This window comes from Falco peregrinus, chromosome 4 (genome assembly GCF_023634155.1).
Source record: "Falco peregrinus isolate bFalPer1 chromosome 4, bFalPer1.pri, whole genome shotgun sequence".
Classification (NCBI taxonomy): domain Eukaryota; kingdom Metazoa; phylum Chordata; class Aves; order Falconiformes; family Falconidae; genus Falco; species Falco peregrinus.
In genome coordinates, this window is record NC_073724.1 from 453,444 (window position 1) to 468,308 (window position 14,865).

Below are 14,865 nucleotides of genomic sequence, written 5' to 3' on the forward strand. Positions count from 1 at the left end.
GTTCAAAGCAGGCCCAACTAGAACAGGTTCCGCAGGACCATACACGGCTGATTTTTAGTATCTCCAGGGTCAGAGACTCGAAACCTCTCTGGGCAATCTGCTCCAGTCCTGAATCACCCTTGCAGTGAAACAAAGAGTATTCTGATGTTTAAATGGAAATTCTTGTATTTCAGTTTGTGCCAATTGTCTTCTTCTTCTTCTGGATAGCACTGAGAAGAGCCTAGCTTTGTTTTCTTTACACCCACTGTATCAGGTGTTCATGCCTATTATTAAGAATTTGCTCTGACCCTTCTCAAGGGCAAGCAATGCCAGTTCTCAGCCTCTCCTACTGTGTCAGATGCTCCAATCCATTTGTCATTCTCATGGCCCTTCACTGGACTGGCTCCAGTATGTTCATGTCTCTGTTGTACTGGGGAGCCCAGCACTGGACCCAGCGCCCCAGATGTGGCCCGACCAGGGCTGAATGGAGGGGAAGAATTGCCTCCTTTGGCCTACTGGCCACGCTCTTCGTTGTGCAGCCACAGATGCTGTTGGCCGCCTTTGCTGAAAAGCACATTGCTGGTTCATATTCAGCTAATTGTCTACCAGGACACCCAGGTCTGCCTTCTGATAGCTAGTTTCATATTAATGGTTAGTTCCAGCTCTAGCTTTCTTCAGCTTCCTAAAAGTAGTGGCTTGGATTTCTCTCCAATACGTAGAGGAGCGTACATGGTTTGTTGAATAGCATGAACTGTTTCTGCATCAATGCTGCTTAATTGTCCAGTAGCGCTGAGAGGTCTAAAAAGGCCTTCAGGCTGTTGACCAGTTTAGCAGACTGGATACATACTTAACTGCCTAGAGCAAACAGAAGCAGCATCAACTCACTGTGTTTTCTGCTGAATCAGGGTAATACCAAACCTCTTGCTATGCCATAAGCTTTAATGGCATCCCAACAACTGCAGAATAGCTTGAACTGGAGGAAGGAGATGCTTCTAGTAATCTGGTTGTTGTCTGTCTTGTGGACCAAACAATGACACGTTCTCTGCATACACATTTGGGCCACCTCTCAGGCCTACAACAGAAAGGAAAAATCACCCTTTCCCTAGTAATGGAGTGAAATCCTTCTACAAAACCACAATTTCATTCTCCAAAGAGCAACAGAAGTGGACACAGTGGGTTAATGCTCCAAAGACAGGAAATACCCCTAGCCAACACTATGTCATCACATAACCTAGATTTCAGTCGAGACTTTGGGTGTTGTTTTAGATAACAAAATACAACATGTGTTCATTGTTAATCTTCTTGAACATTTGTTTGGCCAGAAACTGCCTCTGATCAACCCACTTATGTAAACAGCTCTGTGCTTCAGACAGAAGTGGTAAGATGTTATTCCAAGTACTTGCATTATAGGGAATCTCTTCTTAACTCTAACAAGATACATTTAATGACAGCCTGAGTATTGGTGGCTGTACTTCAAAGACTTTTATGTTCAGTTTAATTTCAAAATTAACTAAAAATTTATCTTGCATCAAAGGGGAAAAATAGGACCTAGCAATTGTCCCTACTGTTTGAGGTAGTATCAAACACTTTTGCATCTGGCTTGCAAAGAATTGAAAACCGTTTTCTTCTTTCATTACCAAATGTCAGATGCTGCATTCTTTGCAGCTGAACACCCTGAAGATGTTTCCATTCATAATTTAATTTTTTACAGGTATAGGATCATATACAAAAATGGAAGAAAAAAATGACAAAAATAAGCTTTGTTTAAGGAAAATAAATGCTGCATTGTATTTGTCTCAGCTAGTACTGGACACAGTTGGTGCTTTTCATTTATGTTTGAAAATGTAGTCACATAAACTATCAAAAATTGCAGAATATTTGTGGAGTAAATGAATACATGTGATTTCCTACAAGCTCTTGCTCCCCATAGTTGATCTCTTCGTGCCTTTTTGTTTCAGAACAAAACAAGAACAAGCAAACAGCTTCAGTCCTGCCAGTCCAGAGACAGTGCATGAGTGGGGAACAAGGCTCTCCTGGAGTTGCAATCACTGCAGCTTCTTACTGGCTATGAACCTTACCCAAACTTCTTTGTCTCCATTTCCTCATTTGTAGAATGTAAAATTTATCTGAGAACTAGCCAAGAGCCGTATGCTTACTCACTGCTGGGGAAGTTAGTTCTTCACAGTCAAAAAGAGTTAATGCTTTGATTGCTTGAAAGTTAATCCAAGGCTTTAAACTGTCTGATAGGAACATACCCAGATACATGGAGCCCCAAATTTGCAATAAACCCAGCCATTAGAAATATCTATCATTGAGTTAGAGCACTGAAGAGGATTAGTCCCAACTGTGCCAATTCCAGAACTTATTATCTTAATTGCATTACATATTTTGGACGTTGTCCTGAAATGCTTCTGAAAACTGTAGAGACACAAAACTCTTTGAGTTTTGTTTTGATTTTAATCTGGAATTCAGCTTACCCATGACAATTGTTTTAAGAATTTCTTACAAAGTCCTGCATTCAGTAGCTGGGAAAATGGTACAGAAGAGACTGTGTTGATATAGAGTACTCAGGAAAGGACAGAAGCTAGGAGGAACAGAGTAAGGGGAAAGAAGAGACAACTGCACTGGCTCTTAATATTTCAAATGCCTGGAGGGGTGAGAAGAAAATAGAATTGCTTTTGTAGGTGGAAAGTCAATTTGGTAGCTTTAGAAAGGTGACAGCTGCTATAAATGACACGGCAGGTCCTTCTTCCTCCTCTTGGCAGAAATATTCCCCTCAGCAAACATGCTGCCATTCAGCTGCATTTTAATGATTTTAATGCATTTTAAAAGGCCAGATCTGCAGATCTGCAGAGCTTGTAGCCACAGAATCAGAAATGCTGACAAATGAAATGAGCTGAAGTCAGGCATGCCTTTCCAATTCCAAAACTATTAATGCCAGCTCTTTTCCATTTGAACTTCTGTCCTGTTATACTGAACAGTTACAAGTCTTCAACATACTGTTGTGGGGTTTTTTTGTGTGTGCCAAGTATTGCTCTGCATCCCCTTTGTTGGTGCAGTTTGGCCTGCCACACTGCTGTCATGACAAAGTTTCATTTAGAGATATTATTCCATTAGCATCCACAAGCGACTGAAATCCACAGAAGTCTAGATTGGTTGTCTGGAGTTGTTGGAAATTACAAAAATCCATCTTAGCCTGTTACATAAACTTGTTCTGAAAGCAAAAAGAAATGAGAAGCAGGTAGGTTGGCTGGTATAAAGCGGGTAGGTGAAAACAATTGTGATAGTATTTACAGCTATTGAAGTCATGCAATGATTATGACAATGAGAAAAATGGGAGGAAATATTTGTAGCAGGAGTCACTGAAATGCGTCTTAAGAAATGTTCGTGGAATGTGGTTGTCAGCTTTCATGTTTATCTGAGGGTCACTGAACAGAGGTGGAGGAAAACTGCCTGGGAAGAGCTAATGTCATCATGGCTGTCATCATAGGGCATCTCAGAGGGATCCATCATTTCACTCACATGCTCCCACAAGAAGCCTGCTCTGGTGCTAGACCTCGGTATTAGCTGGATTTACTCAGTGAGACAACCTCACCTTGGAGCCCTCATTTCCTGAGTCACAGCTCTGGAGCACATTCACTGTCTGGATAGTTTTGGGGACAAGAATGTTAAAGGTGCCAGCAAGTAAGATCTTGAGCAGTTTTTTTTTCTAGAATAGAACTCAGAATCTGGATAGCTTCAAGACTCCCTCTTAGGATTTGAGAACTCAGTCTTTCAGGACTCAGTATTCCTAGACTAAAAATATATGTAGAAGTTTAAGAAGGCAAGAGGAGCCAAACACCTCCATGTCTACAGTCAACATAATTTTGTTTTGATACTGCCAAAATGTAACATTTAGATTGTGAGGGTTTTTTATACTTTCTCTTCCAAAACCAACTTCAGATTTCCTGTTTTTCTTTCTGAGGTGGTATTATTTCCTTTCTCCTCTTCATTCCATCACTCTCCAATTTCCATCCTAATGGAAATCATGACTGAAAAACTCCATAGTTCAGAAATGTGGGAAGAGTGGAATCATCATGAAAGATCCAATAAACTGATGTAGAAATGGGCTGGAAGAATCTGGATTACTTGGAAATGGATCTTAGCCACAAACAAACTTCTCTGTAATGGAAGAAGTAAGCTTGGCAATGACCAGTTACTTTACATATTCTTCGTTTTCTCTTAGGTGTGATGCATTTTGTTCATGTTCTGCTCTGTAATGGATAAAATGTAAAACTACCATGATCTTCATACCAGGCCTACTGTTGGACTGTGTAAGTCTGACGGTTGCTCTGTATGTTACTGTTGCAGTAAGTGGAGATCTGCAACACGTTTATTAAATATCTGTCTAATTTATGAGGGAAACAAAAGAGTAACGTAATTTTAGAAGGGGATTGGATGGAGTATTTACCTACAGTAGTACTGACTGTCCTGCAAAAAACCTGGAGTGATGTCAAATACAGATAGAGCCTGAAAGTGTTTACAAATGATTGCAGCTCAGGTGGAAGTTTGAAGTGGTCAGTGCTAAGTGGTGATGGTATGAGACACACAGTGAGGGAAAGAAATTAGTTTTCTCTTTTGTAATAGGAGTTATCTGAAGTTGTTTCACATTTATTCTGTACACAGTACTGGCAGTAAACTTTTAAAAATTCTTGATGCTGTATTTCTAAGGACCTAACCCACTGCCCGTTTCTGAGTGTCTTTTGAGTGTTCAAGTTTCCTGAAATTTGACTGTGTATCCAACTTTTGCAGTTGGACCTGTCTTTCCAATGGGCCTTTCTCTTAATGATACAAACCAAAATCCTGACTCCAGCTGCCCCTCTTTGGAGGACATTTCCATGTTAATATCTGAATTTTGCTGCATGATCTTGCCCACAGAGGCAGACAGCCATGTCTCTCTACTGCTCATAATAGGCACTTCTTCAGTTTCCAGGAGCTGTGCCTGCGCTCAGAGGGAGCAGCCAGACTGTTCTCAGACTATGTTCAGGGTCACACTGAGGAAACACCCTCCTGGAAGCTGCCTGGCTCTTTGTTCCTTCCATCAGTCTAAAATAAATGTCATTGAAAATGTCTCATTCCTCTTTGTGTATGCAAAGACCATGGGAATGCTTACAAGTCAATCTCTTTCAGATACTGCATACAAAATCAGAGGAAATAACAATGTTTGGGTCTTTCAAGAAAATCCAGTGTCCAGATTTCTTTGGCAGACATTCCCACTCTGTTTTTCCAGGCTGAGAAGCATGGAAGTACCCTTTCCGCCTCTTTCCACCACCCTGTCACTCACAAGTTCAAGGCTGATGATGCCTGGACACAGAGATAAAATTTAGACGTGAATGGAAAAACATGTCCAGCTGACCCAAAGGGAACTGCATCCTTTGCATCCTCTACCTGCTAGTGTCTTCCTCGACATGTTTTACCTTATTTCTGCAAGTTAAGTGACTCACTACATTCTTCTGCCATTTACTTCTGTTCTGTTTTCTCTGTGTGCACACCAAATCTCTGATGCTCGTGGGACTGTTCCAAGTTCAATAAAATTTCATTTTCTGAAGGTTGTAAGATTCCTCAAACTCCAGTCGAAAGCTGGAGCCAGAGAGAGGTCCAGTTTGCATAAAAGCAAAGCTCTGCCACAGGCAAGTGACACATATAGCTCACTAATAAAGTTCTTAATCTGGAAGTGTTATTTTCTATGTGGGAAAAGTCATCTTAACTGACTATAAACTGTTGGTGAAATTTTAGCTGGAATTATGCACACAGTCCTGGCTGGAATTAAGCAGAAAATATTTGCACAGACATCCATTGTCCTGACCCACAGACAGAGTTCAAACAAACACTGATGGGAAAATTAAATTAGGAGTACAGGATATTGTCCTTCATTCTCTGCATTCAGGCTACTCAGATGGCAGAATCTGAAATTTATATGGCATTTTAATTGGTCATAAACAAACTCAAAATGATTCCAAGATTGGATCTGAACAGATTTCATGCATGAATATTTAATATTCATAATGTTTGCCAGAAGGATAACTCTGAACGTTGAAACTTTGTATTCATCTGCAAAACAAGGAAAGCAATGCAGGTGAACAGTCGATGCTTATGCAGAGTCCCTGTTAACACACTTCATGTGCTCCTTGGTGTGCTATGGTGCTACAGAAAACAGCTGAAGTGTTTACTTTTTCACCAATACCATGGATGATTCTGGTTTTCTCTTTAATCTGTCTGTCTCAGCCTCCATGCATGAAGTTAAAACTGGTATTCAAAAGGAATTTAGCACTATGAAAAAAGTTTTTAGCCTAGTTGGCCAAATGGAAAAGTTGGGGAAAAAATTTATTTTTGAAAACCTGACACAAGAAATAAAATAAAAAATGAAGGTTAATGTACACATTTGTTTTCTCCCAGCTATCAGTATTTCATTTAGTGTTTGGTTTAAAAACTTTTTTTGACATTTTGAAATATATATACATTTTAGATTAAAAAAAGAAAGAATATAAATATTTCTCTTTAAATGTTCAAATGAAACAGGCGTGACTAAGATGAAGCAATGGCAATGCTATTTACGAGCCCCACAAACAGAACTGATTTATTTCTTTCTTATCTTTACAGCAAATAATTCTATCCAGCATCAAAAATAATCCATAAAGGGATCACTAAAATATTGTCTTATCCTTCACCAGACCTCTGTTAACACCTGCCCCCCTCCAAAAATAACCAGAAGGCATAAATCCAACGTGTATCAGGAAGTCCAGTCCCCATCCTACCCCAAGAGAACTGGCAGCATTGCATTTCTCCAGATCCTCCTTTCCAGCCGTACTGAAATGAATAGTGATTCACCTTTCTTGATGCCAGTCTTCATCTCAGTGTTATAGAAACCCATGCTGAACATGGAAGTATTACTGAAGACCTAAAGCAAATCACAATTTAAAATCTTGTTGATACTTACTCCTGCCCCAGTTTGTCACATACTAGCTATCTGCTCTTCACGATTGGAAAGATCAGCAGTGAGATGGGAATTACTGGTCTCACAGAACCCAGCAACAGAACAAGCTTTGCAGGCTTTGTTTACCTAAAACATAGCACCAACCATTGCTCTTCTCTCAGTAGGCCCCTTGCTCACCCGTGCAGAAAGCACACACCTTTCCTAACAGTAGCTTCCATCCTGCCCTGCTCCAGAATGGAAAGGCTCCAGTAATAAGCTGACCTCTGCAGCCCCTGCTTTCCTGAGCTGTGGTCTTAACATCAAGTCTGAATTTCTTCATAATTCCTGAAAGATCACCTCCTGTGTTAGAGCCACTCTTTGTTCTAGGCCTCGGCACCCCACTGCACAGATCCCTGTCTCCAAAGTCAATCCTGTTGGTCACCACATCCAAACCCTTTTTCTGCCATGGCATTGATCATACATGACTCACAGGTAGGACCAGTCACAGCCTGTTGGATACTGCAAGAATCCGAGTATCTAAAGTCAGCTTTCTTCACCTTAAACCTAAACACAACATTAGCCAATTAAAAAAAACCCCAAAAATACCCCACCCCCACCCCCGCACCCCCCACCAACTCAGGGACCCTAAAAATCAAGTTTGGAAAGAAACACACAGCTTGCTACAAATAATAGCCCACGTGCTATTGCCACAGGCCAGAGTCGGTCCACCTGTTAACTTGTTCTTCTAGCCTCCCCTTTCCATATCCATAAGATAAGCATTAATGATAATGATGTTTTCTAAATACAATAGTGATCTGTACTACAGAGTTCGTACCATAATAACTGACTTCTCCAGAACCAAAATTTGCTCTTCTTCCTTAACTTCTTAAGGAACTAATGTAACACCAAGACCTTCACTGTCTTTTACCAGACCTGTGATCCTAATCCACGCTAACAGTTAACAGTCTAACATCCTTAGCCCAGTTACTGTTTTCTGTCACAGGATGAATTCTACATTATTCATTGCTAAGAGGACTAGTCCTGAAACCAGAACCTGAGGCTTAGCAGGATCCAGCAACAGGCAGCTCTACATTCCAAATGGGAACCAGATAGCCAAATACAGCCTTCACCTGCGGGTAACCTTACTCACCCTGTCCTAAACCAATACTATCCAGATGTTGTTGACCTCTGCATGTACCAACCCTCTCCACAGTCATCCCTTCTAGGATTGACAGGATCCAACACTCAGTTTAGCTCTCTATGCTTTCTTTTGCAGAGAAAGGGGAATGCTGCCCTTAGGATAGGCTTCTGGACAGACTAACAATGGCCAAAAACTTTCAAATTAATGCTAAGCTAAGTAGCTTTCTGGCATCAGCCCCAACTGCATCTCTGAATTCTGTAGGACCTACCAGTAAATTCAGGTCTTTGTCCTCTTCTACGCTGAACTGTGTCACTGCCAGATGCTTTATCTGTAGTCCTGTCACAGCTTAATCATTGGCAGTTCATTGCTGCAAAATCACCCCTAACTGAAGAGCAAAAGACTGGTAGGATTCAGCAATACATTTTTGTTTACAACCTCTGCTTTCTTAAAGCCTGATCCTTCACCCAACCCTAATCTTACTAATATTGTAATAATAATCCTACCCATCCTCTTTTCAGTGCTATAGCATACAGACTGCACTCTTCCTTGCCAACCTCAGCCCTTCCCCGATGGACAGGGTTCATTACTCCCAATTCTCTGTCTTCTTCTTTCTTGCCTCACAGCTCCAACCATTTGCTTCATTACAGACTTACCAACTCCCAGATCAGAGCCAATCATCGTTTCAGACATCGTTACACCCCTCCGGGACCCCGCATTAAAAGTAGATCTCCCACCTTGGCCCTCCAGAATCCTAATCCTAACCACAACCAAGACAGTCGCCTTCACTATAGTTAGTCACTCCTGTTGCCTCTAGGATGCATCATCAGATCTGCACTTCTATGAAAAAGCATCTGAAATAAGGGCTGCTGTGAGGCAGCGATAAACACAATTCCACAGACTGCTTTCCTAAATCCAGACCATGCATCCAACCTTTATACCGCCTTTAATAACACGTTGGCTACCAGATCACATCACAGCTAGCCAGAAGGCTTAAGCCCTTGCTATCACCAGCCCACATCCAAGGCCCACCACACTGACAAGATCCTGCAATAAACCTATTTGTCCAGCTCTTGCTTTCCTGAACCGTAACCCTAACTGTAGGCACACAGTTCACCCCTGGCACTCGAGAGCATCAGCCCTAATCCCAGCCATGACTGTAGCCATAACTGCAACCAGTTGCTTCTCTCTACCACAGAACTAATCACCTGGAGACTAATCATCTCTCCATTGCTATTTGGACAATCTCTGAAATTAGGTTTACAGGGTAGCAAAAGGCCAATACAGGAAGATTATCTTCTAGTGATACATCTCTTTTTTCCAATCATTGCTTGAAAACATGTTTTTAAAGGTATCTGTTGTTAGTTTTAACTGTGGTTTTGTTTGGAGAGATGAGTTTTAATTTTAGTGTAGCTTGTCACTACTTTAGCAAACCCAGGGCTAACAGACAACCTTTGTTTTGTGGTTTACTAAAGAAAGGAAAAAAACCTGAAGGCTTCTTCAATATAAGGAATGCTATGCAAGGACAAATACAGTCTCCAGTAAATGTGCAAATGCTTTTCCAGATCTAAGCTGCGTAGAGCTTTGCTGGATGGGATTTTTATCTTTATCTTTCCTTACATTTTTATGTGTTGGAAGATACTTTAATTTATTCCCAAAGCATTGACTAAATTGATAAAAACATAATCTCTCTTTTCATCTGTACAATTCTGCCAAGAGCACTCACTCTAATCTAGTGCTGACTAAAAACTTGTGATTCCTATTAATTTTAATAGACACTGGAAGAAATTGCAAACCAATACCCTATAAAACTAACAGCATGACAAAATAATCTCTCGTAATTAACAGAAACACTTCTTTCTATAGATACTTTTCTTCAAGAGCAGTTCACTGGAGAAAATATACTCCACAGGTTTTCCTAATCATATTTCTTTTTTGGTAATGTAAGAAGTCATTCCCAAGGGCAATGTTTTGTTCCCATTCAAGTAAAAGATAAAAATTCACTTGAGTTTCATGGGAACATGAGTATTCTAAAAATAAAATTGTTCCTCTGATAACCTCTAGGACATTTTTTTTTTTTCTCAGAAAGAAAACACAACAAAGATATCATTTTCATCAGTTCCATTTCTGTCCTCAGGGTGTAATTCTGTGCAGTGCAAACACAGTTTAGGGATATGTGGAGGTCCCTTACGTCATCTAATGCACCCTCTGGCTTGCCCTGAGGCTAAATTGTCTCTTTCTGGTGGTAGTTTACAGCTGTTTCTGGGCAGCAGTATAGCTCAGGAGCCTCCATATAAGCAGGGGAAAAAAAAGCTGATAGTCTTACACTGCATCACAGCAGGGGCAACTCTTGCAATTTCTCATCAGTCCTGGTGTGCTGCTGTGATTGCCACAGAAGAGGCTGTAAGTCTGTTCATGATCACTGTGAATCATTCCTGAGGATGGCAAGAAACAGGGAAGGGTAGAACAAAGTACTACAACTGTTTCCCAGCCACACATCAAAAGTAAAAATAAGAATAAAAAATGTTACATAGATTCAGCAATTGGACCACCAAGGGCGCTATGCTTGAGACTCTCTAGCTGTAGATTGTTCAGCTCTCTGCAGAGTTCCACAACAGACCTTGTGACCCAAGCCTTCCAGGAGAGATGGGGACATTTGAACTTTCTAGATCTCACCTCAGGTAAAACAATGAGCAGTCTGTTTGTGATGAATGCTGCCTGTGTGCCCATGCCTCTCTGTGTCATCTTGAGTTTGCTCCTGCAGTTAAGCCAGGCACTGAGGACATTTCCTAGTGTCTTTTGGAGACTCGTCTGTCATTCTGCATGGATATCTGGTACCACTGTTACCTTACTCCATGGAGGCATTTAGCTGGGGGACCGTGCTGGAGTCAGCAAACACCACTTGAATTGGCGCTCCACTGTTTGCTTAGTTATGTGGGCGGAGTGAGGTAGAGGACCACACAAATGCAACCCACGCCTATCAAAAAGCATGGTCAGCCTTTCCTAGAAGACCTTTTCAAGCATCTCTTTTTAAATAAATGCTGCCCATCAGTCTGCCTGCTGAAACAGAAGCTGAGAGAGAAGGGTGTTTGCTTGTATAGGCACTATACTGCTATTTTGCTTAGGTGGATTGTTTCATAATTTTTAAATGAAAGTAGTGAATACGTGAGCATCCAGATTACAACAGGTAAAACTGTGAGAAAAGGCTGTAGAGAAGGATGTGGAAGGCACCTGGAAGAGCTAATGTATCGTGTGATGAGGCAAGTGAGGTATGGTGTTAAGCTTCTGAGCACACGTGAAGTGAACCAGATGGTAAAACCTTGAGCACCTCCAGCCAAAACTGGATCCACCTGCAGTAAAGAGAGTGCTGTGCTCTCCTGTAACCAGACTCCGTTCTGAATACTCATTGTTGTCTGTATGGAGAAGTACTGTGGGGAGGCTCCAGAAAGAGAGGGGACCAGAGGGATGCACATGATGGGGAAATGTGGAGCCTTGAAGAGAAGGAACTTGGCCTGGGCTGTGGGAAGTGAGCAGGAACCAGGGCAGGGGTCTGACCAGTGTAAACTGGATCAACATCTGGATTTCCAGGTGGCAAGATGGGTGTTTGCAGCTCTATGTGGAAGCAGACAAAGCAGTGGGGGATAAAAAGGTATCACCTGGGAGGTGGGGGCCAGAGCCGGGGGAGCAGAGCAGCTTCACAGGGGGCAAGCAGGGGCTGTGACAGGCTACAGGAAGGAGTGAAAGTCTAAAGTACTTCTATCCAAGAGGAGAAGGGACAGGTCCCACCCCGCTGCTTTTTGCAGGAGCCTCACCCCTACCAGCTGGGCAAGTCCTGGGAAGAGCAAGTCCCTCCAGAGCTCATAACCACTGGCACCCACTTCCCGCTCAGCAGTCTGAGCTCCCAGGGCCTGGAGCATCCATGTGTGGCAGCCCACACCCTTCTGTCCTCTCAGAAGCCCATCTGTTGGAGACATTGCTTGGTGAGAGAGCCCCTGTGCCAACCCTAGGCTCTCGTACCCTTCTAATATCTTGTGGGCACAGTGGAAGGGCAGAAGAGAACCAACGTGCTGGGGACTTGGATCCTCATGGAAGACATTTTTGGCAAGAATTTCTCCTTGTCTTTAGACAGGGGGCACCAGAAACAAACAAACCCTGCATGGAGAGCCTGTTGCCACAAGAGACAGGCAACCACTGTGAACAGGCACAGGAAGGGCCTCGTGCCTGGGTGCTGCCCTGATAGAACCACACGTGCCTACACTGGAGGAGCACCACAGTCTGGTAGGACAGCTTTTCTGCTCCAGGGGCTCCAGGCAAGTATCACAAGGCTTCCCCATCCTGGTATGCTTGCCCTGTTTCTGTTGGGCTGTTGTCCTGGCAGGAACACTTGGAGTGAAAATGGAAGAGGTGGGCAAGGTCAGGAAGTGCTGAGTCCTTCCACAGTTCTGGATGAGGCTACCACAAAGGATGCAGAGGCTGAAGACTCTGGGTGGTGTGCCCATAACCCTCTTCCCAGCGCCTCCTTCCCTGTGTACCTCCCACTCAAGGGGAGACAGGGCAGGGGGTAGACTGAAACCAATAAGGTGTTTCCAGTCATCTGACATATTGCAAGATCTACAGGAAAAGATAGTAAGAAATAATTGGCCACTTTGCTACATAAATCTAAAGTGCTAATGCTCTTATCTTTGCCTGTCACCTAGTTCAGCCATGGGTCTGAGACACAAACTCGGTTATTATTTTAAGCAAGATTAAATTCAGAGCATTGTATTTATCTTCTTATGCTCACCTTAAGACTGAACCTCTAGGATTTGCAACTATGAAGAGGGCAGCTTCAGACTGGATGTAAGGAAGACTTTTTTTACGACGAGGGTGGCAAAGCACTGGCACAGGTTTCCCAGAGAGCTGATAGATGCCCCATCCCTAGAAACATTCAAGGTCGGGCTGGACGGGGCTCTGAGCTACTTGCTCTAGTTGAAGATGGCCCTGCTCACTGTGGGGGGAGTTGGTTAAGACGGCCTTTAAAGGTCCCTTCTGACCCAAACTATTCTACAGTTCTGTGACTGTCCATCTTTAAGTAGTTGAAAGTACCTGTGTCATATGATAAATAGAACAGCACTTTTTTTGTTGTCGTTTTTAAGAGCAAATGGGTATGATTGTAGCCATTCCTAAAGTAAACCTCTGGGAGCCCATTTTCAAATGTTCTTCAATATAGCCTCTGAATTTGCAGCTACAGTTCAGACATTCAAATTCCTATTTAAGTGAAAATTCGTGGAATTTTCTATAAAAAAGAAAGGCAGAAGGAGCATTATTACCAATGGGAAATATTTTCCTGCATATACAATAATGGCAGAATGTTTACCTTAAGCTGCTGAATTTACTTGAGGCAACTGAAGCCTGAAGACAAAATCAAGTTTTTAGACACACACAAAAGTTAAGTGATAAGTATTTAATTTTAATAGTGACAATGTATTAGTTTGTATATCTATTACAGCTTTTGTTTAATTCCAAGTTTATTAAAATACCTCGCATACCATTCCGGCATCGCTTACACAAGTACCCAGGAACTTCTACGTCAATGTGTACTCTGCACCAGTAGAGAGCAGCGCTAGCTTGCCTATTGCCTCAGTGCCAAAGTTGCTCTGCCTTTCTCCTCCTTTCTTTGCCCAACAGCTAAAGTCAGTGAAGTTTCCTCCCTTCCTGGTCTCATTACTGAATGTTTTGCAGTGAAGTAAAATTTAAGCATATGTTTTATCACTGGCAGAAAACTCTAATGATCACCTTACTCACAAAGCTGCTGTTGTGCCTGTTTTCTTCCTTCCGGGGTACATATTGCCTGGAGATCCTCTAACATTTCTCAGACACAGCACAGAGGTTAAACGTGAGCCTGACAGGCAGACGAACATGCGGTGTTGCCTGCAGTTTGCTTTTCAACTGATGTTGCTTCTCCATGGACTGACCAAGATAGGAATCACGGAAATGCACCAGCCTTAGAAAGCACACAGGAAAACAGGGTCCTTGTCCTAAAACACGTTTTATCTTACCTTAAACAAATATGACCCATGCAGGCAGGCAGAGAACCCTGGCAAGGAGATGAGCTGCCAATTCTGCGCTGCTGTTTATAGAGGATGACAGGAGGCAGCTGGTGTTTCCTTGCTATCTAAGGACTGACCAGCAGAGCGAGCTTACTGCCTGATTCATAAGATGCAGTGAATTGTTCTAAACCCCTAATTTTTTCAGCTTTTGCAGTAATTCTGGCTTGTGTTCCTCATACCTACCTCATCTACATCCATGATCCAGGCTCTGGGCTGTCCTTGGCTGCCATGCCCAGGCAGGCCCTGCTGGGCTCACTTGGGTGGCATGGGGCTTGCCCTGCCGTCCTTGTTGTGCTTGGCTCCCAGATCCCCGACCCTTAGGGAACAGCTGGCCTTTGCTGTGTCCTGACACTCACCCAGCTCACATCAGCTCAGAACCTGCAGGAAAATGATACACAGAAGCATTTAAGTTTTCAGCACTCTGTCTCCCTGCTTACATGAGTCCTATTTCTTTGAGTTTGGGGCTTGTTTTTTAAAGTGAGTGACAAGATTTTTTCCAAGTCAGGCTGCTTTAATGAAAAGATTATTTTTAAAATAATTATTTTTGTCAAATGGACTGTTCTGTGACCTGAAAAAAAGTCTGCTCCCAGTTTTTTATATCCAGAAGTTCAAAACTGTAGTCAACACCTTCTAGCCAAGAAGTAGTTATAGATAAGATGGCTTTCCTAGCTTAGAAGCTGTAGTACCACTGCTTTAGCAGCTAGGCA